This window comes from Podarcis cretensis (genome assembly GCF_951804945.1).
Source record: "Podarcis cretensis genome assembly, chromosome: 8".
NCBI classification, from domain to species: domain Eukaryota; kingdom Metazoa; phylum Chordata; class Lepidosauria; order Squamata; family Lacertidae; genus Podarcis; species Podarcis cretensis.
This window is the reverse complement of record NC_137177.1, coordinates 22357975-22373657: the sequence shown is the minus strand read 5'-3', so window position 1 is coordinate 22373657 and position 15683 is coordinate 22357975. Positions and strand designations below refer to the sequence as shown.

Genomic DNA, 15683 nt, shown 5'->3' with positions numbered 1-15683 from the left:
CAGGATGAATGCTCAGTAAACAGGTCACCTGGGAGCACCTTGGGATTTAAGTTCCCATTAAAGTTAGCTACTTGTACACCCTTCTTATGTTTACTTGCATGCAGGGCCAGATCTACTATGAAACTAAGGAAGCTTAAGCTGCAGGGCTCCTAATCCTGGAGGAGCCCTAGAAGTCATGTGTGTATACAGCAATTCCCTAATTCTCATCCTTCACTCATAACTTGAAAACTATAAGGCATAGGATTTTTTTATTCAGACCAGTGACTTTGACATGTGAGATAACTCAGTACAGCAAATTTAATCAAAATCTGAGGTGTAGTGGTTGATTTTTTTAAAAAAAATGTGGTGAGTTGTTGTGGAACAACCCTATTGAAGACCTCATTGCTAGTTGTGAAGGGCCCTGCATCACAGTTCAAGCTTCAGGGGCCCCAAAAGGTAGGTCTGCCACTGCTTGCACAACTCTGTCAGGGAACTTCTGTGGTTGTTTTATTTGTTTGTTTAAAATATTTGCACTCGGCAGTCACCCCAACAAACCCAGCAGGTACCCCATGGAATGGGGCTGGGAGGGACGAAGCTACCATAGCTGGCTTGCCACTCCTCTGGTGATTGTGCTTGCAGACAGCTGTCACCACCGGAAATGGCACCAATGGCATCTTCCTTGTGGGTGTCCAGCACGTCGACATGCGAGCATTGCTGGTTAGTCACACGAGCATTCCAGTCACCGGAGAAAGCCAACACCTGGAAGCATCCTTTAGAAGATTTCTTTCGACAGCAGCCACGAAATCCCTTGCCATGCTTACGTAATCCTGGTTGAGAAAAGAAGAAATGTGACGGTTGTGGAGCACGGTGTATTATGCAATGGATACAACCCTCCCTTGCTTTCAGAAAAGTATCTGCTGCACGTGGAACTTGTTGGTTAGGTTCTGATGACAAATCGAGGTGGGCAGATTGATACAACTGCCTAGTATTAGGGAAAGTCCCAAATTAGTCTTTCTTCCTACCAGGTACAAAGTATTGGTGGCAACTTCAGAGTCCCTGTCCTTCCTTCTTAGGGTCATAGCTAGATTATAATGGTGCAACTGGAGCAACTGCACTAGGAACCCTACTAGCAGGGGCCTAGACTAGTGAGTTTTAACTTTAAAAGGAGAGTGGAGGAAGGAGATAGGGATCTCTAGCCATCCTGTGCAGAAAATTATGAAGCAAAATGTGCAGGCAACCTTCTAAGTGTGACACAGGCCATCCTTGCTGCTCATGTCTTTCAGTGGTTTTAGCTAATGAGTGAAGTCAGAGCTGTGATTGATGAGTAAGGTGCTTGGGCACCAGACATTAGGAATCCCTGGGATCATAAACAGCTTCTGTTTTCTCCTTCCCCTTGAATGCCTTCTTGCTTCTCACTGATTTTCTAGCCCTTGGAATGTCTATACTTTCCTCTTCCTATCTTTCTAGCATCTTTCCTGTAATGGGCTTATCAGAGATTGGGTACTCCCTACAAGCTATTTTCTGCCACTACACAACAAGGACAAATAGATGTTAGAGATTCCACCCACTCCACCCAAAATGGCAAGTGAAAAATCTGAAAATTTGTAGAGGCAGCTTAGGCATGTCTCCCTTGTTGCAGGAGCTGAAGTTCAGGCAGTCATTAAGATTTCACTGTATAACTGACAGTACATCAGACATAAGGGTCTGCAATGAAGGGGGCTTGCTCCCAGGTAAGTGGGTACAGGAATGCAAAGTCAAATAATAAATTTAACACAATTAAATTATTCTTAATAAAACAAAAATTATTCTATAAATTTCTATAAACATGTAAAAATGATGTTAGCTATCAGAGTAGTTTCTTTTTGTTTATCAAGGTTGCGGGGGGGGGGGGAGTGTGTGCTTTGCTGAGAGTTATGAAACCCCACAGTCTCCACAGTATTTTTGTAGACCAAGAGAACTTATGCCATAATACTGTAAATATATCAGTCTTTAATATACCAAAATATTTATTTTCTGGTCCTTTCTGGAGGAGAAGGGGAGCAATTCTAAGAATTGCACCGGAGTCCTTAACAGTCTTGATCTGACTTCGCTTATGCTTTGTTATATCTGGGCTGGAATAGGACCAGGCGGCCACTCAAACAGAGAAGTTTCCCCTGCAAAACAGGACACCTTGTCATGCTGAGACAGATGGCTCCTGGGTCACAAGGTTTCTGTTATGTTTTTCTGTTCGTAGATCTGTTTTGAATGCATGCCAGTACAGTCTTAAGTTCCTTTGCACTACCTAGAAATGTTTCTGTGAAAATCCCAGCTGTGTGAGTCAATTTGCGTCTCTCTCTCTTTTTCTGGTACATCTTAAACTGCAAAACAACACTCAAACCAGGAAGAGAGCTATTTATATCTCCCCTGGTGAGATATAGTCCATCAGAAACCCAGATACCGGTTTCCTGGAAATTTTGCCCCATGAAACAAGAAGCCAATAGCAGTCTTATCAACATCATTGACACAAACAACCTCAAAGATCAAGGCCCCGCCAGGCCTGCAAATCGACTCCTGCAGCTAAACTTGACCCGGGATGTAGCTGGAAGGCACATGAAACAGTGGAGCTCAGTGGCAGAGGAGCAGTTTTACATACGGCCACCATATACCCAGACTTCCCCAGTTATTGCTGGGATTTCAAAGGCAGAATTGATGTCCAGGGGAAATTTCCAAAAGGTGACGCTTTGTCCTGGATCTTAGGCAAGTCAATTGGAAAATTGTGGGGATTTTTGGAGTTTCAGGGTGTCTGGGTTTTTGTTTTTTGAAATATGGCAACCCTAGTTTTACATGCATAAGGTCCCAGGTGAAATCCGCAGTATCTCCAGGTGGGCCTGTGAAAGGCTGCTCTCTGAAATCTTCGAGAGCCACTGTCAAAAGAAAATACTGAGCTAGATGGACCACATTTGCACCATCCACTTCAAACAGTCATGAATTCAGAAGCCCCCAAAGTATTCTGGAAGCTGTTGTTTGTTAAGGGGGCTGGGAGTTGTTAGGCAACCCCTATTCCCCTCGTAGAGCTACCATTGCCAGAATCCCCTGTGAAGAAGGATTGATTGTTAAAACACCGCTAAGATAAGTGGATCAGATGGGCATGTAACATACCATATTTTTCGCTCTATAAGACGCACCAGACCACAAGATGCACCTAGTTTTTGGAGTAGGAAAACAAGAAAAAAAATATTCTGAATCTCAGAAGCCAGAACAGCAAGAGGGATCGCTGCTCAGTGAAAGCAGAAATCCCTCTTGCTGTTCTGGCTTCTGGGATAGCTGCGCAGCCTGCATTCGCGCCATAAGACGCACATACATTTCCCCTTACAGTGGTACCTCGCAAGACGAATGCCTCGCTAGACGAAAAACGCGCAAGATGAAAGGGTTTTTCGTTTCTTGAGTTGCTTCGCAAGACAATTTTCCCTATGGGCTTGCTTCGCAAGACGAAAACGTCTTGCGGGTTTCCTTCCTTTTTCTCAAAGCCGTTAATACCCAGGGAATCCGCGCTCCGCAAGACGAAAAAATCGCAAGACGAAGCAACTCGCGGAACGAATTAATTTCGTCTTGCGAGGCACCACTGTACTTTTTAGGAGGGAAAAAGTGAGTCTTATAGAGCAAAAAATACTGTACTTCACAGAGGAACAGGGCCAGCCCAATCATTAGGTGTTCCTCTTGCCCGGTCACCTCCACTGCCAGACCAATTCAGTGACCCCTCTGTGAGTGTGTGGTATCAGATACACTGAAGTGCCCAGCCTTGCAAACAAAGGAAGCCAAGTTTCCTAGCTTGCAGCTATTTTCTGCTCCTACTAAGAACCCTATTATCTATCAGATTAGCAGCATTCTTGCCCCCGGAAATCAGGCATTCTTGGAGGGCCTACTGACTCTTAGCATAGGCAACTGAATACTTAAAAAGAGAGGGTGGAGTAGATTAGTCACTTTATGACCAAACAACAACAACAACAAAGCCTTCTTGACTTTCCTGGGTGAGAAGGGATAATTGGTCTCTAGTTGCAGTCATATAGCCGGGCTGCAGTGGGGTAGCCTGTTCTCAGTAATGTTGGAATTAAAACAGGGCTGTATTTCATGAACACATGTTCTCTCGCTTTCAAAGACAAAACGCAGTTGTGTGCAGATATCCAAAGATGCAACTCTATGCATTTACTATTATTATTATTATTATTATTATTATTATTATTATTATTAATAATAATTTCTTGATTTTGATTAATAGCATCTCTATGCCACCCAATGGCAGTGTCCTCTGGGCGGCTTCCAAAATGGCAAAGCATTAAAATTCAATAAAAATTAGAGTGCAAGAAAAACCAGCAAACAAATTCAAACATTAGAATTCAGCGTTAAAAAAAAAATGTTGACGGAAATGACACGTTCTACTCATGTAAAAACACACTGATTCCCGGACCATCCGTGGGCCGGATTGAGAAGGTGATTGGGACGCATCGGGCCCACGGGCCTTAGGTTGCCTACCCCTGGTCTATGCAATGCCCCAGTGCAGCTCATTTAGAAACTGAACATGTGCAGAGTAAGAAAGAAAGAAAAGCTAGCCCTCCTTCTCTCAGCCAGGAGCCCAGTATTGACACAAAAGAACAAGAGAAGGAACAGCCATTGATGCACATACATACACACACTGTCAATTCTACCCCTCTCCATAACAGGCCCTTCTAGGAATGTCTGGAGTTCCCCCCACAAAAAAAACAGAAAATCATCAAAGAGCGGCAAGCAGCCATCTGCTCAAAGGGCAGCCATCCTCCTCCTTCCTCCCCTTCCAGACAAAGGAATGAAGGACAAAAAGAAGCACACACAGCCTGCCAGGGACGGCGCCAGACAAAGGGAGCACTTTGCAGCTATTGTTTCTCAACCTCCCTCCTCTCCCGCCCCCTCCAAGTCATCCAGGGCAGGGCAGAGAACCCCAGATGCAGGCAGAGATGTTGCTTAGCCTTTGCGCGAGGTGGAGTGAGGCATCTACCCCTCAGCAGGCAGATCCCAGGGTAGCAAGTGGCTGATATGTATTTCAGAGTTCCTTAGGATACCTCCATCCAACTTTACAGCCCTACTCTGCAAGTGAGCAGACTTTGCCCCACCCACTTTTCCTTCTGGCCCCGCCTACCACTTGCATGTGGCCCCCAGAAGGATGCCCAGGAAGGAATTTGGCCCTCAGGCTGAAAAGGGGTAGAGAGAAAGCTTCTGCTATCCCTGACCATTAGCCACAGGTTCCCCACTTGTGCTCCAGTGAGTACAATGCAATGCTGTGCTCTAGTTGTTGCACTGCAATATAAGGAGCCTCACAATCAAATCTCCTTCAAGTCCGATCAGGGACGGAAAGGATGTGGTATTCATGTGGTGCCAGAATCATGGTTTCCAGAAAAACTTCTTGCTCTTCCTTGGTGCTAACCCTCAGCCTCTGCCCACTAGGCCACAGCTCCCAGAGATGGCCAAACAACACATTAGGTCATGGGTAGGCAACCTAAGGCCTGGGGGCCGGATGCAGCCCAATCGCCTTCTCAATCCGGCCCACGGACAGTCTGGGAATTAGCATGTTTTTACATGAGTAGAATGTGTCCTTTTAGTTAAAATGCATCTCTGGGTTATTTGTGGGGCATAGGAATTCGTTCTTTTTTCCCCTTCAAAATATAGTCCGGCCCCCACAAGGTCTGAGGGACAGTGGACCAGCCCCCTGCTGAAAAAGTTTGCTGACCCCTGCATTAGGTTATTCAGACAATGCTGGCCCTACTGTTAGGCACAGGGAAGAAATCACCTCAGGCAGCTGGTCTGGAGTGTCATGAAAGGACAGCAGCAAATTGTTAGTTATTTAATTTATTGTTGCTGTTTTAGTGCCAGGAACAGGGAGAGGTGCTGCCCACAATTGCATTGAGTGTCTCCAGATCACTCCCCCCTTGTGGAGCTGCAGTTCCCAGAGTTTCCTAAGTAGAAGACCTGATTGCTAAACCACTCAAGGAATTGTAACTCTGGGGAGGCAATAGGGGTCTCTTAATGGCTCTCAGCCCCCTTAACAAACTACATCTCCCAGGATTCTTTGGGGGAAGCCATGACTGTTTAAAGTGGTATGATACCGGTTTAAATATGTAGTGCAGATGGAGCCCTATGTGTGGGGTGTCCCCTTTGTTTTGTTTCTTATGCATAACACTAATTTTGTTGGCAGACATTTATCTTTTTTTAAAAAATAATCTACTGTGGCACTTTCTTCTTCTCTATGTCTGTTGTCAAAACAAGCATTCTGCTAGGCACCTGTTTGACCCAGAATTAAGGAAACAAAATAAAACAAAACTGAATATACCTACAAACAATTTTTAAAAACAGCTTAAAAATATTTGCACTGTTAAACCAGTTCCACGATAAGGAGATATATTTAGGTAACTGTAATCAGTTAAGTGTTGTTATCAGTAGCTACATGTTTCTGTGCAGGAGAACAGTCCTGGATCATGACCTCAAGCCCAGCTGGCTTCGCTTTCTGACTAGGGCAGCTTGTTTGCTCACTTTCCAAACAGAATCAACTTTGTTATTCCTGTTTGCTGCGCCTCTAAATAAGTTACGGTCTCCCACTCTTACTAATCCTTTTTTGCTACTTTCCCTGCTCCACTAAGGACAAAAGGACTACACACACACACACACACACACACACACACCTTTCTTTTAATCATGCAAATGCAAAGAAATGGGAAAAAAAAGAACCAGCTTCCTTTCTCAGTGCCAGCCTAGCTCCTCCTAAAAGCAAACACCAAGTATTTGGGTGCCAACAATACCAAGCTACAGTACTGAAAACCATACCCCTGAAATTTGCAGATGTACCCCAAAAAATTAAAAATGCAACCCAATTCGGCAAAAAAGCCCAGTCCGATGAGGACTGAGAATGCCCAGTAACCCTAGTCAGGTGGAAGAGAGAAAGAGACAATAGAAAAACAGGGTGGGGTTGAATAAAAACGAAGGTATTTGTGACATGTTTAGCAAAGTCCCTTAAATACACAAAGTCCAGAGAGAAAAGTCTTGACAACACTCTACTGAACAAAACTGAAGGAAAACGGTATAGTCAGAGGAGGAATGAACAGCAACATTTTGTCTTTCTTGTCAATCCTTGTTCTCATCATATTACAACCAAACATACAGAAGAAAAACTCCCTCAGAACTACGCAGCTTATCAAGGCATCTGCTACCTCAGCAAACTGCAGGTCACTCTGCTTGGTTGCTAAGCAGCACCTCCACCCACCCCCCTTTTGTCCAGCGGATGTTAATGAAATTAACCCTTCAGTTGCAAACTGAATGATCCCTGCTGTTGCACTTCCCGCACACTGTTGTAACTGCATAGATAGATAAGAGATAGATAGATTAAAAATCCACTTTTTCAGACGTTCCCAGTGCATCTCACGTCAGTCAAAAAATGAGACGTAGGCCCTCAGGCCCTATGACTTACTATGTCAAAAGACAAGATACAAAATAGGAGGGGAGGGGAGAGTAGAAGGGGAAGGTCTAGTCTGACAATGCTGATCTTCTCTTGTTGCTGGTCTTGCTTGGACAAAGGAGCTGAAACTGACCGAGCAGCCATTGTTCCTCTGGCCAGTAGAGTGGCGGTGTGTCCTATTTTAGACAATTGGACAACTGTCTGCCTTGGGCTCATTCTCCCCCTGAAAGAGCAGGTTTGTAGTCTGGAGGTCCACCTGGATCCATCTTTGTCAGTAGAGGTCCTACCAGCTTCAGCTGGTAACACAGCTACAGCCATTTCTGGACCAGGATAGGCTGACCACTGTCATCCATGCATTAGTAACCCCCAAGCTGGATGGCTGCAATGCACTCTATGTGGTTGGTCCAGAAGCTGCCGCTGGTGCAAAATGTGACAGCTCAACGGCTCATTGGGGCAGGATAGCGCCGATATGTTGTCCCACTGCTGAAAGAATGGCACTGGCTTCCAATTAGCTACCAGGCTACATTCAAGGTGCTGGTCTGGCGTGGAAACTCTTAAACAGCTTGGGACCAGAATATCTTTTTTAAAATTGTCTTACCTCTTATATACCCAATTGATGACAGGTGAGAACCTCATGCAGACACTATCAGCTGAACTGCCCTGAGATCTTTTGATGAAGCACAATATATAAATCTAAATAATAATAGTAATAGTTTCTATAATAATAATTCCATTCTGCACAATAGTGGACTTGGGCCTCTAGTGTTGTGGTACTTCTCTTTGGAATTCCCTCCTCTTGAATATAATTATTAATAATAATAATTTTATTATTTATTCTCCACTCTCTCTGTTGCCTTTTTGGCACTTACTGAAGACCTTCCTCTTTCAACAAGCCTAGAGATTTTCCCCAGTCTGCATCCGTACTGGAATTATTTTTAAAGTATTTTTTAATTGTTTTGTCTTTTTGTTTGTTTGTTTGCTGGGCTCCTTTGGGAGGAAGGGTGGGATATAAATTTAATTAATTAATAATTGACTCCACCCACAAGCGGCCATTTTGCTTCACTGACAAAATTTTGCATCTTGCTCCAGTTGGTGGACCTTGGAATGCATGTAACAAAAAGGAAGGAGGTGATTCTTCTGTAAGCCCTGCAACCTATCAACTCCAGCTGTAAAGTAAAGGTAAAGGGACCCCTGACCATTAGGTCCAGTCGTGGCCGACTCTGGGGTTGCGGCGCTCATCTCACTTTATTGGCCGAGGGAGCCGGCGTACAGCTTCCGGGTCATGTGGCCAGCATGACTAAGCCGCTTCTGGCGAACCGTACCTATCAGTAGGTACCAAGCAACAGGAGCTCACCCCGTCGCGGGGATTCGAACCGCCAACCTTCTGATCAGCAAGCCCTAGGCTCTGTGGTTTAACCCACAGCGCCGTTGCGTCCCTGTACAGGCAGGCTAATAGCTCTGGGGAAAATAAACCTGCCAGTACTGTTCATAAGAGAAGTGGGCAGAAAGCCCGCAAATGGGAACCACGCCGGATTTTGCCAAGCAAAACTCAGAAGTCACAAACGTATCAGAGCTTGCAAATGTACCCTCCTGTCCCTTTTTCTGCCTGCTTTCTACAAACACTGAAGTGATTGAGTTTTATTGGCACTGGCGTTGATGGAAAGTGAATTTCAAAGCGGCATGAATGAGTAGCCATGGAAACGGAATTTTAAGTGCACACGCGCAGGTATTTGTAACAGAAGCGCTCACCTGCCCGTCCAATCATCCAACGGCGACAACAGGCATGTCACACTAGCCAATCATGCCCAGGAACCCAACTTGAATGACAAGCAGCCCATAAACACATAGTATAGTGAACAGCACTCTATACAAGTGCAGGAAAGAACAGCCCCCTCAAAAAAAAACCACGTTAATGTGAAATTGGCATCTGTTGTTGAAGGCTCTCAAACAGCAAAAGAAACACGTCAGATTCATTGTGAATGATTACATTATTCATTGGGAATTATTCACTTGGTTCTAAGGTAGAATTTTAAACCAGGGATTTCAGACTATTCTCGTTGCCCAAACACATATTTCTTTTTTGGGGGGTGGGGAGGGAAGGCAGGAAAAGGGATGGGGTGGTTTACCAAGAAGAGGGGAGATTGTGCCTGTTTAATCCTCTGCATCATATCTACACCAGCAAAATGCCAGTTCTTAGGAGAGTCGGAATGTGTGTGTTGGACAAAGGATTTTTTGTGCACAGGCACCCAATGGAGATCCTGTTGATTATTATTACTTACATTTTTGGACAAGGTGGTGACTTCCACCTTGCCCAAAAGGGGAAATGCATCACAAAAAAATGAGGGCAAATGAGGACACGGATTGGCCGAAAATCTGCAAACCTTGGAATTAATGACTAAAATCTAAACAGAAATACAGTGCATCACACCTGAATGGGGAAGACGGTGGAATGGGGAATGGGGAAGATGTGCTAACTTCAAGGCCCCCTTCCTCTCCATTCCTATGATGATCTTTAAACCAGATGTTGTTGTTTAGTCGTTTAGTCGACTGGTAGCTTCGACAGCACTGTCCAACCATCTCATCCTCGGTCGTCCCCTTCTCCTTGTGCCCTCCATCTTTCCCAACATCATGGTCTTTTCCAGGGAGTCTTCTCTTCTCATGAGGTGGCCAAAGTACTGGAGCCTCAGCTTCAGGATCTGTCCTTCCAGTGAGCACTCAGGGCTGATTTCCTTAAGAATGGACAGGTTTGATCTTCTTGCAGTCCATGGGACTCTCAAGAGTCTCCTCCAGCACCATAATTCACAAGCATTGATTCTTCAGCGATCAGCCTTCTTTATGGTCCAGCTCTCACTTCCATACATCACTACTGGGAAAACCATAGCTTTGTTGGCAAGGTGATGTATCTGCTAGCCATTCAAATAAAGAACTAGCCTCCGTTAATGTAGGGCACATGGTCAATTTGTCCACTTCTCCAAGTAATGAGATGTTCCAAGAGCTCTAGGCTTATCCCAGGGGTTTGTTGGGGGTTTTTTGCCCTCTGACAGCCCTCTTCATATAGTGGACTGGCTTCTGTAATATAGGACATATTGACATCTTATTATTATTAGCATTATCCTTAGCATAATTGGAATGCTTCCAACTGCTTAACCCTGGCTGGCTGGGATCAGGAATTGTGGCAAGGAGCAATTGCAAGGGGAATTGACATCCAAGATTCGCCCAGTCAAGGGAGTGGCAGGCAATTGAGATTCCCACACTATATGGCATGACTTCATAACCTGCACAAATGAAAAGGAGGACTATCGACACCTTTCTGACCCCTCTCTTCAGCTGTGGAAGAAAGGCTAAATTATGAATAGCTGTGGCCATCAATCTTGAAGAGTAGCTGCCTATCTGTGCACCGCAGACCTGAACGGTACAGAGGTGATGCTCAGCATAGGAAGAGAAACAAATAATGAATACAGAAACGATTGCTAGGCATTACCTTGTAAACCTCTAAGCACTGATGGTACATCTCTGTTGTTGTTTCAGTGCTGGCTTTTTGGTAGCGTCCATGACTTAATAATGAAAATGATTAATAACAGCAGCAACATACAACAATTTGTACAGCGCAAAAACTATTACAGCAGCAACAGCTACTGGTTATCACTAGGGATGGAATAGAAATTGGATCCAGATTTCATTTGAAGCTGAATCTATCAAATTCACAATTTCCAGAACAAAAGCACTGTGCGAACCATTCACAAATATCCTTCAGAATTCACACTTATCCCAATTTTGCTGGGCAGTGCAGCAACCAATGTATATATTAGGGGGGGGTGCATAAAAATTAATAAATTGATGGAAGTAACACATACAAAGTGATAGGATGACACACTAGAAAGTGGGGGATAACACTTCCTTGATGCAACATTGTCTAATCTCCCTGCAAACAAATCTGGATGAATTCTCAATAAACGGGTAATCTGGAAGTGACCAGGAGTTGCTGAGCAAACTCAGGGCTCCTTCACGTACTTTTTTATGATTCCTTATCTTTGAATCAGACTTGGACGGTACTCAAATAGGACTCTCCTCTGACAGCTCTTTGAAACAGAGGGCTGTTCTCTGTAAAGTAGGGTACGTGGCCTTGCTACTGCATTTAGGATTGTGGCCTCTGTTTTGAACGTGGAAATTCTGCTAGACAAAATTTCATCATGAGGCACGTCAACGAGGTGACTGATGGGTTCAGTGTGGGGGGTTTTTTTTTACTGGGTTGGGGGGACAAGGAATAGAGAGAGAAATTAATCACGTTGATGATGAATAGGAAACACCAGGCTAAAAACAAAGCTTCGGTTTGAGCAATGCGGAGTTGTGCAATTGTTTTGGGGTTGAATTCCTTATCTAGCTGCATGCATCACCCTTCTGCGCAAGCACGCACGGCCGCCCACCATTCAGCAAGGTTGTGCAAACTTCTGAGCTGCTCTTTCCAAAGCTTTCACAACTGAAGGCAAAGGCCCCACATGCATGTTGCACATCTTAATCAGGTGATCAGGGAATTAACCCGAGAATCCTATCCTATGGATCCTTTCGGTTACACGCCCCTGCTCCTGCATTTTTTATTTGCATCAAATTATTATTATTATTATTATTATTATTATTATTATTATTATTATCAAATACACTGTCCTTCATTCGAAGATCCCAGGGCAGTTCACAACAGAAAAATACAAAATGAGAATATAAAATGCATAATGAAATAAGTAGGTTGCGGCTGCAACACTCGGGGAAGGGCTGTGGCTCAGTGGTAGAGTATTTGCGTGCACAAGGTCCACCCAAGTTTAATCCCCAGCTTCTCCAGGTAGGACTGGGAATAAGTCATCTGAAATCCTGGCAAGCCACTGCCAATCACTGTATACAGTACTGAGCAAGATGGAACAGTAGTCTGAGTCGGCGACAGGCAGCTGCCTAAGTTCGCAAGCCCCAGTGAAGTGAATGGGACCTGCATTAATGGGCATTAAAAGGTAAAGGGACCCCTGACCATTAGGTCCAGTCATGACCGATTCTGGGGTTGCGGTGCTCATCTCACTTTATTGGCCAAGGGAGCCGGCGTTTGCCCACAGACAGCTTCCGGGTCATGTGGCCAGCATGACTAAGCCACTTCAGGCGAACCAGAGCAGCGCATGGAAACGCCGTTTACTTTCCCGCCGGAGCGGTACCTATTTATCTACTTGCACTTTGACATGCTTTTGAACTGCTAAGTTGGCAGGAGCAGGGACCGAGCAACGGGAGCTCACCCCATTATGGGGATTTGAACCGCCAACCTTCTGATCGGCAAGTCCTAGGCTCTGTGGTTTAACCCACAGCGCCAGCCACGTCCTTCTAATGGGCATTACTGTGCCGTTAATAAATCCCAGGCTAGAATTCCTATGAGTGTGTGGGTTTGGAACAACCTAGGAATCTCAGGGGTTTCAAGAAGGATCAGTATTTGAGGATGGGCTGTGAAGGCTTGCTCCCCTCGTGCGCATTCCAGGGCCCTCCCCAAAAGTTCAGCTTTTGTTTAAAAAAGAAGAGAAAGAAGAATCTTTGGCAACCATGGAGAAATAAGGGCAAGTATGCAGGAAGCATTCTACCCAATTGCTCATCAAGAAATGATTTAATCGTACAATTGCAATAGACTCAATATATACACACAGTATTTGGGCTGGCAAGATGTAAAGGGTCTCTCCTTGTGTATCACTAGAGGCAGTCAAGAGAATATTTTAGGGAAGAACCAGTTGAAGGGAGCCATAGCTTCATTCGTCTGGGTTGATTTACTTTCACATGGCATGGAGAAAGTATATCATCTAAATTATATAGTGCAATTATATAGGTTTCGTCACTAGGTGGCATTGACCTTAATTGCATCTGGGTGGAGTCTAGCATTTCCTGTGTCTGTTGTGTTCTTGTAGGAGAAGGTCAATAAAGTTCTTGTCTTACTTCCTGAGTGGTCTAAGCCTTTTAGGACACATAAAACACTTTTGGAAGATGAGATTATTCATGGAGCCAATAACTTTTGTCCAAACACATTCTATGTGAATGGGCATCAGTCAGAACAGACTACAAATCAAATTTACCTATGAGAGTCAGTGTGGTGTAATGGTTAAATGTTGGACTATGACCTGGGAGACCAGAGTTTCGAATCCCCACACAGCCATGAAGCTCACTGGGTGACCTTTGGCCAGTCATTATCTCTCAGCCTAACCTATATCATGGGACTGTTGTGAGGATAAAATAGGGAGGGGAGAATCATATACACCACTGTGAGCTCCTTGGAGGGAAAAGTGGAATATGAATGTAATAAATCAACAAATTATGGGTTTGTCATGCACCGCATTCAAGCATGCACACCACTTATCTCCATCAAGTAACATGTAAGGCCATTTTTTTAGAGGTGGTGGGTGCATGAGGGTTAATTGGCCTGGAACCCAAGCTCAACAGGAACCTCAGATTTAGACACTTGTTCATTTTTTGACATATGATAAGTTTCACACCTTGTTTTCATATGCGTCGGATCAAAGTGCGACACACTCTCTCAGCTTAAAGCTGTAAATCTAAGCAAACAATTTGCCCAGAAAAGGGCTAGAAAATCATTCGTTAAATACAAAAATATTCAAATTATATATTCCTCTTTCTTTCTCGGTGCTTTATTTTGTTTTTGTGGGTTTGTATTTTATGTGCTATTGTTGTTTTAAGTGTAACTCTTTTTCTTTTTGGTGCCTTATTTTGGGGCATTGTTGTTGCTCTTACTATTACTATTGTTGTTCCTGAGGTCAGAAGCATCTCAGACCCTGAGATTTCAGAGCCCTGGCATTGTCACACCGGCAGACCCTGGAGATTGAGGTTAATTGGTAGAGGGTGGTGGAGAAGGCTGTCCACCCCCACCCCCCCACCCCACCCCCCACACATTCTATGCTATATTTTGCAGCCAGCTCTTGCTGAGCTGAAGCTTGCAAGCTACATGCACAGATGATGATGATGATGATAATGATGATGATGATGATGATGATGGACAACTGACACTCTCACCCACCTGGAGATTTAAACCCTCTGCCTGCCACCTGTAGAGGACCAGGCAAACCTGGAAACTTCAGGTCAAACCTGGAGATCTGACAACCCAGATTATTATGGGTTGTGTCCTCAAAAGCTCTGAGAAGGACCTGTGCAAATGCATAAGAAGCTGCTTTATACTGAATCTGTCCGTTAGTCCATCTAGCTCACTTTTATCTACACTGACTAACAGTGTCTGTCAACACAGGGAGCTTTCCCCGCAAGGATCCTTGGAGATCCCAGGGACTGAATTTAGGACCTTCCGCATGCAAATGTGTGCTCTCCCCACTCTGGCTACATTGAATGTAAATGAGTTCCCAGGAACAAAACAGCAGGAAATGCCTCAGGCTGGCAGTGAAGGGAACTAGTGAAGCCGCACAAAGAGGAACTACAAGTCCAGCTTTTCTAACCTAGCCCATGTTTGCTCCAGATTCCTACCGGTTTCAGTGGGACGGACTTCCAAGTAAACAGTGTGCAGGATGAAGCAGATAGTGTGTAGCGTCCCGAACTCGTGATGTGGCAACGTGACCCACAGCCAACTCTAGGGAAGCAAAGACTGGAGCTGTTTATATCGGAAGTGCCAGGCGATCTTGGGCAGAGGCCTGCGCATTTCTCGTTGTTGTTGTTGCTCCGTCTGCTGCTGTTATTTAAAGCATTGATACCGCACCTTTCCTCGGCTGAGGCAACTGTCAACACTAAAGGAAGGCTATTTTAACCATAATAAAATAACAGTGAAACTATACTGAAACTGAAGAGATTTTTTTTTGAAAACAACAAAAAATACAGACCAGCATTAAAAATAATTTAACCAGATAGCTTCCAGAAGGTTAGAACAATTTAAAGACGGAGCAAACACCTCATGAGATGGTCATATGCCTTACTTTGCTTTTTCAGTCACCTATTATTATTATTATTATTATTATTATTATTATTATTATTATTATCTCGCCTCATTCCCAACCCCTGGACAGCAGACTGTGCAGAGACAAATATTGGCATCCACGGGGGGGGGGGGGCACAAAGGGACATTTCCCCTCACCCATGAGCCATAGGTTTCGTTTTAAAAGAGAAAGCAAGTTTCTCGCATTTGTAGAACCTGAGATATGAGGCAAAATGTGCATTTCTTTTGTAAGAAGCCAGACTGCTCCCACCTTTTTATAGTATTTACTTTACCTCCCTTCCCCTC

General features: G+C 44.4%; 1 long non-coding RNA gene across 2 annotated transcripts in view; it reads right to left on the bottom strand.

Annotated features, from left to right (window-relative positions):
- Positions 1–532: 532 nt before the first annotated feature.
- The window catches only part of LOC307221815, a 92451-nt gene continuing 77300 nt past the window's right edge, over positions 533–15683 (bottom strand). For both annotated transcript variants that reach the window (XR_013841546.1, XR_013841547.1), the window contains exon 3: positions 533–806. This is a non-coding gene — a long non-coding RNA (uncharacterized lncRNA). The remainder of the gene's footprint in view (positions 807–15683) is intronic.